Below are 7,500 nucleotides of genomic sequence, written 5' to 3' on the forward strand. Positions count from 1 at the left end.
ACGACTCGGATCGGAGTGCCAAGTGGGCCACTTTTGGTAAGCAGAACTGGCGCTGTGGGATGAACCAAACGCCGAGTTAAGGCGCCCGAATCGACGCTCATGGGAAACCATGAAAGGCGTTGGTTGCTTAAGACAGCAGGACGGTGGCCATGGAAGTCGGAATCCGCTAAGGAGTGTGTAACAACTCACCTGCCGAAGCAACTAGCCCTGAAAATGGATGGCGCTGAAGCGTCGTGCCTATACTCGGCCGTTAGTCTGGCAGTCATGGCCGGTCCTTGCGGCCGGCCGCGAAGCCCTGACGAGTAGGAGGGTCGCGGCGGTGGGCGCAGAAGGGTCTGGGCGTGAGCCTGCCTGGAGCCGCCGTCGGTGCAGATCTTGGTGGTAGTAGCAAATACTCCAGCGAGGCCCTGGAGGGCTGACGCGGAGAAGGGTTTCGTGTGAACAGCCGTTGCACACGAGTCAGTCGATCCTAAGCCCTAGGAGAAATCCGATGTTGATGGGGGCCGTCATAGCATGATGCACTTTGTGCTGGCCCCCGTTGGGCGAAAGGGAATCCGGTTCCTATTCCGGAACCCGGCAGCGGAACCGATACAAGTCGGGCCCCTCTTTTAGAGATGCTCGTCGGGGTAACCCAAAAGGACCCGGAGACGCCGTCGGGAGATCGGGGAAGAGTTTTCTTTTCTGCATGAGCGTTCGAGTTCCCTGGAATCCTCTAGCAGGGAGATAGGGTTTGGAACGCGAAGAGCACCGCAGTTGCGGCGGTGTCCCGATCTTCCCCTCGGACCTTGAAAATCCGGGAGAGGGCCACGTGGAGGTGTCGCGCCGGTTCGTACCCATATCCGCAGCAGGTCTCCAAGGTGAAGAGCCTCTAGTCGATAGAATAATGTAGGTAAGGGAAGTCGGCAAATTGGATCCGTAACTTCGGGATAAGGATTGGCTCTGAGGATCGGGGCGTGTCGGGCTTGGTCGGGAAGTGGGTCAGCGCTAACGTGCCGGGCCTGGGCGAGGTGAGTGCCGTAGGGGTGCCGGTAAGTGCGGGCGTTTAGCGCGGGCGTGGTCTGCTCTCGCCGTTGGTCGGCCTCGTGCTGGCCGGCGGTGCAGGATGCGCGCGCCTGCGCGGCGTTCGCGCCCCGGTGCTTCAACCTGCGTGCAGGATCCGAGCTCGGTCCCGTGCCTTGGCCTCCCACGGATCTTCCTTGCTGCGAGGCCGCGTCCGCCTTAGCGTGCTCCTCCGGGGGCGCGCGGGTGCGCGGATTCTCTTCGGCCGCCATTCAACGATCAACTCAGAACTGGCACGGACTGGGGGAATCCGACTGTCTAATTAAAACAAAGCATTGCGATGGCCCTAGCGGGTGTTGACGCAATGTGATTTCTGCCCAGTGCTCTGAATGTCAACGTGAAGAAATTCAAGCAAGCGCGGGTAAACGGCGGGAGTAACTATGACTCTCTTAAGGTAGCCAAATGCCTCGTCATCTAATTAGTGACGCGCATGAATGGATTAACGAGATTCCCGCTGTCCCTATCTACTCGCTGGGAAAGCGGTCTGCGTGGCGTCACCCGGGGGAGGTGTGTTGCCTCCCGACAACTGGGTTAAAACCGCCAGGAGACCCTCTGATTCCCTGAAAATTTGTCTTCAGCAGGGCTCAGAGGAACCTGAGTGGGGCGGGGACCGCAATGTCCTATCCCGTGGCCTTGACGTGGCCCTGGCGCTCAGTACCCCCACAAGATGGGGCGAAGCTAACACGGGAAGGGCCGTCCATGCATGACGTTAAAAGGCTAGCCCTTAACTGGGTGCAACCCACACTGGTCCGCACTGGCCCACCGTGAATTATCAAAAGCGGTGGGTGAGACATGGTCGGTCATGATCCCCCAGTACGTGTGGAGACCCTCCGGGGAACGTAACTCGGGTTTGAGTGCCGCACCGTCTCGTTGATGTAAAACTCCACATATAAGACCCGGACTGACTCCCTTAACACCTTCCGGGCTGCGTCGATAGGTGTGGGTTGTCGTGTGTCAAGGCAGGACGTAAAACTCCCGTCATGGCAGGACGTTAAATGCCCCCAACCCAAGCGAAAGCAAAGGGTGCATGGCGCAGGGGAAGCTGCGTTACGAGAGACATAACAGCTGTCTCTCCTGAGTTGAGCGCGGTGGCGGGGCGGGGGTATGAGGGTAAGTCTCACGACGATCCCGGAACCCTGCGGTCCTGCCACTGCAGTTCCTCACGTCATGGACGACGTTAAAAGTCCCCCAACCCAAAGCGAAAGCAAAGGGTGCATGGCGCAGGGGGAGCTGCGTCAACAAGGACACAACATCTGTCCAGTTCTTCCCACGGCTGTACTCGCTGGGGAGGGATCGTGGCCTGAGCCGGCAAAGGCTCAGCGCCATGTCGGGGATTTCGGCATGCTCCGCCAAACCAGGGCGTGGTAACACGTCCCTGGCTAGGTTAGATGGGGCCAGACCCCCGAAAGTCTGGGGGACCGACCCAGCACCTGAGTAGGGCTGGGTCCAAGGCCTTAGGGTGGAAACTCGGCCTAGTAGGGGGCGAAGGCCGAGAGGTGAATCCGCCTCTCCGGAATGCGCTGGGCATTTGCCGGGGAGGGACGGGTGAAATCCCCAGTGGCACAGTCGTGGAAGGGGACTAGTGCGCTGGAAACGGCGCGCTAAACCCGGCAGCTCACAAAGCTCTTGGTCCAGGGGCGGGACTGGTGAGCGAGCTGCAATTAGCCTCCCCCCATGCCAGAAGAGCCGGTCCGGGGAAAGAGACGGGCTCTCAACTCTTTGGTCTCTCTCAGAATCATGGCGGAAAATACAGAGAGAGAGACTTCCGAGCGATACGAGGTGAATGATGAAAATGAAATAAAGAGCGCAGCCGAAAGGCTAAAGGAGATAAATGCGCTACTGGTGACAGATAAAGGGAAGATGAGCAATGACAGACTAAATGAAATAAAAGACAAGCTGGCCCTATGGGCAATTGCCCAAAGCCAGCTTGAAGGTAGGATACAAGAGCTGGAACGACAAAATAAACAAATAATAGCCGAAAAAACAAAAACATACGCCACAGTGGTGGCAGGAGGACCACAGAAACAACAAATCAATATGAAAGAAAGTATAGAAAAAGTGACAGCAAAACAAGGAGTGGCATTATTTTTGAAGCCAAAAGAAGGACAGAGCGTAAAAGAGGTGAAGGAAATATTCACAAGAGTAATTAATCCAACCAAAGCAAAAGTCAAAATAAACAAAGTAGTAGTTGCAAAAAATGCAGTCATAGTGGAAACTCCCACCCAACAGGATAGGAACACAATAATGGGGCACAAAGATTTACAGAGATCGGTAATATGTGAGAGGACAAAGAAAAGATGGCCATTAATGACTGTATTTGATGTGTCAAATAGGTTGACACCAGAGGAACTAACGGAGTGTATTTACACTCAGAATTTTGAAGAAAAAATGAGCCCACAAGACTTCAAAAAGGAATTTAGACCAAAATTTAGAATGGGGAGAAAAGACAGAGATACGGGACATCAAGTAGTTGAGGTTTCCCCAACATTGAGAAAAGAACTCATACAAAATGGTAGAGTATATGTGGAGTATAGTTCAGTCGCGGTCAAAGATTATTGCGTGGTACCCAGGTGTCACAGATGTATGGATCTGGGTCACGTACAGAAGTACTGTACCTGGGGTGACCCCACCTGTGGTCACTGTGGAACGGACAACCACAACAAGAAAGAGTGCCCAGAGAAGAACAGACCTGAGACATGTATACCATGCAATAGAAGGGGAAAAAGAAAATGTAGAGCACCAAACTCCAAAGAATGCCCCACGTATCAGCTGTTACTAGGAAGACTTATACAAAGGACAGATTATGGAGATTAACCCCCAAGAGAAAAGAAAGAAGCATAAATCACCAAGCAAGCAACTAAGAGATACGCTAAGGGGCATGAAAATCAGAGAAGCAGTAGGGGCAAGGGAAAAAGATGCAAAAGAAATCACAGATAAACAACCTGAAAATAAGGGAACAACAAAAAACACACGGGATAACAAACGGGATAACAATCAACACAAAACATGTACAGCACAAAACTGTATTGCCAATACTCCCATTGAAAGAACACCAACACAAGGGCGACCTCGGTCGCCCGTTTTTTATGACAAGAAAATGCAGATGGAGAGCGGAGATAGAAAGCAAGAGGTGCCCAAGACACAACGAGAAACACTGATACAAGACAAGAAACAAAATACAACAAGGGATGTACAAGTACAAACAATAAGCATGATAGACGCACAAGTACAAACAATGAACACGCAAGAAGCACAAGTACAAACAGAAGGGCGACCTCGGTCGCCCATTTTTCATGAAAAGAAAATGCCGATGGAGGGCAGAGATGGGCGACCAGAGGCGCCCAGGACACAACACACTACACCAACACAGAGACAAAACAAAGACATAGAAAAGAACAACATAGGAAAGAAATACGGACGACCTCGGTCGTCCGTTTTTAATGAAAAGAAAACGCCGATGAAGGGCGAGGACGGACGACCGAGCTCGCCCAAAAGAGACCACTCAGAACACATAAAAGATAAAAACAATCAGTCAAGCAAGAGTGACACATATAATGCAATGGACCCAAAGAACACTTATAAGATATGCGAAAACGCACTGCAGATGGCAAGACTAGAAGAACCCGGTCTGCTAACCACTGCATTACGCCAACTAGTGAGAGTGGGGCACACAAACGGCTCGAGAATTACTTATCCAGCTTTGGCGGACGCTGACTGCATTCAGCTAGCCGCGGCCGGAATCCCCACGGAACACGAACAATTACAGGAAATAGTAAAGCAAGTATACGAAAGAAGAGGCGTAAAATACAATTTGGAAAATATATATATACAAATGGTAACAACATACGGCCGAATAGGATTTGACCCCAATAAGACATGGCCAGAAGATCATTACCATACATATCATCCGTAATGGATCTTTTAGTTCTCCAAATTAATACAATGAGAAGCGTACAAGTAAACTACGAGTTGCGTAAATTAGCAGAAGAACTTAAAGCTGACATACTATGCTTGCAAGAACCGTACTCCCGGGAGGGTAAAATCCCAGGAATGACAGCCACGGCTCAAATAATCATGAAGGGAGAAAGACCAATGTCTGCAATAGTAATTTTAAATAGTAATATAAGAACAATAGTATTAAATCAATTTACAAATGAACATGTTGTAACAATCGAAGTACACGCCAAAAACACTAAGTGGTATTTAGTATCAATATATTGTCAGTATAGAGAGCCAATAACTATGTACCTAGAACAACTAAAGGAAATATGTAGAACTCTACAGGGCCATCAAGTAATCATAGCAATGGATGCAAACGCAAAGTCATTCCTGTGGCACAGCGGAGAACAAGACGAAAAAGGTCAGGAATTAGAAGATGCAATAAGTGAATTAAATCTAGATATAATAAACGCACCTAGCGAGATACCAACATATTCAAATAGAGCAGGGGCAAAAACAAATATAGATGTAACACTGGCAAATAACAGGGCTACCAATAAAATAGATAAATGGGAGGTATTGGAGAATGCAACGACCAGTGATCATAATGTAATAAAGTATATACTAAAATCAGAACAGAATGTGGCGCCACAGGAATGGCTTTCAGAATATGACTATAAAAAGGTAGACTGGGAAAGACTCTCCCGGGAGTACAGCCCGCCAGAGCTGGATGAGGATCTCGAGGTTGATGAAACAGCGGAGCAGATAGTTCAAAGTATAAAGGAAGTAATAGAAGCAGTCGTACCAAAGAGAAGCAGAGTCCAAAGCGTGCACCCGGCACCATGGACTCCAGAACTAAGTGACCTACGTCAGGCTACGCGCAGGGCAAGACGCAGGTATCAGCGCACATTTAACCCACAAGACAGGGAGCATAGACTGCGTATATACAGACAACTAAGGGAGAGATATAAAAGAGAAATTATAGAAGTTAGAAAAAGAAGCTGGGAAAATTTCGTAAGAAATAACCTGGCAATGGATCCCTGGGGAAAGCCATACAAGTTAGCTAGGGAAAAAATAAGAGCTCCAACAGTCTTATCATCTATAAGAATACCAGGCGAAAATAGAATGACCACAACCAGACAAGAAACAATAACGGTGCTCCTCCAAGCCCTGCTACCGGATGATGATCCCTCTGAGGACACACCGGAGCAGGCGGCTATAAGAGAGAGAGCACAAGAAGAATACAACAACAATACAATGGTCTACCCCTTCTCACCGCAGGAGGTGGTAGACGTAATATCAAACCTAAAAAGAGGAAAATCTCCCGGACCCGACAGGGTCACGGTTGAGGTACTTCAAGCAATAAAAGGAAAAATAGCCCCGATACTGGCAAACCTATATAATAAATGTCTGGAAAGAGGTACTTTTCCAAGGAGATGGAAAAGAGCAGAAATAATAATACTAAAGAAGCCAGACAAGGACCCAACAGAACACAAAGCATACAGGCCAATATGTCTGCTAGATACCTTGGGCAAAGCCCTTGAGAAATTGCTCTGTGCGAGATTGACTGGTCACCGGGAAATGGCAGGAATGCACGAATGGCAATTCGGTTTCCGCCGTGGAAAATCGACGGAAGACGCCATCAACACGGCGGCCGAACTTGTCAGCTCGTCGAACTGCACATATGTTCTAGGAGTGATGGTGGACATCTCAGGGGCGTTTGATAATCTGTGGTGGCCGGCGCTGTTTACCTGCTTGCAGGATATGCAGTGTCCGGCGGCACTATACAGATGTTTCAAGAGCTACTGTAGAGACCGGGTGGTACAGATGACGTCCCCGAATGCGGTTGTGACCAAGAACATCACTAAAGGATGTCCACAGGGATCAGTTTGCGGCCCCGTATTTTGGGATATAAATATGGAGCCGTTGCTGCATTCCCTGCAGCAGGAAGCATCAGTATTGGGAGCCGTTGCATACGCGGACGACCTGCTAATCTTAACACATGGTAATAGCCGACTACAACTAGAAGGGCGAAGTAGAAACATAATGGATATCCTGAGTGCCTGGTGTAGGAATTCTAAAATGGCAATTGCGCCTCAAAAATCGAACTATATGCTCCTGAAAGGGAAAATGGCAAGAGATCCGTCAATCAGGATCGACAACGCAATTGTAGTAAGAAAAAATGTAAGTAAATATCTGGGTGTCTACCTGGATCAAGGATGGAATTTTAGGACCCATATTGAACAAACAGGAGGAAAGACACTAGCGATAATGCATAAACTAATAAGGATCGGGCAGCAAAGATTTCACTTACCGCCAAATGTCATCAAACTATACCACGGCAGCCTGCTAGTGTCAATAATGGGATATGGATCAAGTTTGTGGGCCCACAGGTTGCGCCTTCTGAAGCCTTCCATGGCTGTGAGGAGAATTCAAAGAAACATACTACTAAGATCAATAGGGGCATTTGGCACAACACCAACAGATGGATTACTAGTTATA

At 49.1% G+C, this 7,500-nt stretch overlaps 1 pseudogene; it reads left to right on the top strand.

Moving 5' to 3' along the window:
- Positions 1 to 1,549, top strand: part of LOC126431199 (large subunit ribosomal RNA) — a 2,980-nt pseudogene extending 1,431 nt beyond the window's left edge.
- Positions 1,550 to 7,500: the final 5,951 nt, after the last annotated feature.

Source organism: Schistocerca serialis, unplaced genomic scaffold (assembly GCF_023864345.2).
Source record: "Schistocerca serialis cubense isolate TAMUIC-IGC-003099 unplaced genomic scaffold, iqSchSeri2.2 HiC_scaffold_1080, whole genome shotgun sequence".
Lineage (NCBI taxonomy): Eukaryota > Metazoa > Arthropoda > Insecta > Orthoptera > Acrididae > Schistocerca > Schistocerca serialis.